Below are 1,706 nucleotides of genomic sequence, written 5' to 3'. Positions count from 1 at the left end.
AGTCTTGGATAATGTTTTCCATGGAATTCTCCTGGCAGCCCATGGCTTGGACAGGTTCTCTCTTCACTTGTGTTGAAAGACAGCTTTGTGGCTGGGCCCAGAGAGTGGTGGTGAACGGTGCTGCATTCACTTGTAGTCCAGTTATTATTGGGGTTCTGCAGGGTTCAGTATTGAGCTCAGTCCTGTGTAATATCTTAACTGATCATCTGAATGAGGGGATTGAGTGCACCCTCACCAAGCTGGCAGACAATAGTAAGCTGGGTGAGAGGGTTGATCTGCTGGAGGGTTGGAAGGCTCTGCAAACAGATCTGCACAGTCTGGATCTGACTGTGATAGGATGAGGCCAAAGGGATGAGGTTCAATGGTTCAGGTCCTTTACTTGGGTCACAACAACCCCAGACAGTGCTACAGGCTGTGGGAAGAGCAACTGGAAAATCTGCCCTGCAGAAAAGGACCTGGTGGTGCTGGTCGACAGCCAGCTGGACATGATCCAAGTGTGTCCAAGGTGGCCAAGAAGGCAAATGGCAACCTGTTCTGTATCAGCAGTAGTGTGGCCAGCAGGACTAGAGCAGTGATTTTCCTCATGTACTCAGCACTGCTGAAGCCTCACTTCACTGTCCACATCATCCCGTGTCCAGTCTGGGCTCCTCACAACAAAATGGGCTTTGAGGTGCTGGACCATGTCCAGAAAAGGGCAATGGAGCTGGTGAAGGGTCTAGAGAGTAACTCCTATAAGGAACAGCTGAGAGAGCTTCAGCTGTTTAACCTGGAAAAGAGGAGGCTCAGGGGTGACTTTATCACTCCCTACAGATACCTGAAAGGAGGTTGTAGCAAGGTGGTGGTCAGTCTTCACCTAGGCTACTAGTGATAGTGTGAGAGGACATAACTTCAAGCTGTACCAGGGGTGTCAGGAAGAATTTCTTCATAGAAAGGGCCATCCAACATTAGAACAAGCTTCCCTGAGAGGTGGTAGAGTCATCAACCCTGTAGGTGTTCGAGAAATTACTACATGTGGCACTTAGTGATGCGGTATAGTTGATGTGGTCGGTCAAAGGTTGGTCTCGTTGATCTTAGAGGTCTTTTCCTACCTAAATGATTCCATGATTCTGTGAACATTGAACTAAATTAGGCCAAATTAAGCTAATGTAAGATGTGCATACATTCAATATGGTGAAATACATATTCAATACTCAACCCTAGGTGAAATACACTGTTGTACCTCCAGCTGGAAAAACTACACAGAACCTGCTGCAATACTGTCAGGATAACCATCTGCTTGTTAACAGGAGTAGGAAAGAACAATCAAGCAAAACACAAAGATGACTCATTTATCTTTCAATGTCTATGTTTTCAAAGGGCTTTGTAGCTTATTATTCAATAGTTCAAGCAGACTATTGCACTAGGAAGTGTAACACACATGATTATTCCTCCAAATTGAATTTCAAATCTGTAGGAGGTATCTACTTGTTAACATATTAGTCAAACAATGAATCATCCAGTCAAAAGATAGTTTGGGTTGGAAGGAACCTCAAAGATCATTTGTTCCAGCCCCCCGCTGTGGGTACAGACCTTTACACTGGGCCAGGTTGCTCAAAGCCCCACCCAACCTGTCTTTGAGCACTTACAGGGATGGGACATCCACAACTTCCCTAGGCAACATCTGTCACTGCCTCACCACCCTCACAGGGAAGGACTTCTTCATAACA

At 46.0% G+C, this 1,706-nt stretch overlaps 1 pseudogene; it reads left to right on the top strand.

Annotated features, from left to right (window-relative positions):
* Positions 1-361: 361 nt before the first annotated feature.
* On the top strand, positions 362-1,035 carry LOC117245390 (annotated as a pseudogene).
* Positions 1,036-1,706: the final 671 nt, after the last annotated feature.

The sequence above is a fragment of the Parus major genome, chromosome 2 (assembly GCF_001522545.3).
Source record: "Parus major isolate Abel chromosome 2, Parus_major1.1, whole genome shotgun sequence".
Classification (NCBI taxonomy): Eukaryota; Metazoa; Chordata; class Aves; order Passeriformes; family Paridae; genus Parus; species Parus major.
Note: the sequence above shows the minus strand (reverse complement) of the source record. Positions and strands in the feature narration are given on the sequence as shown.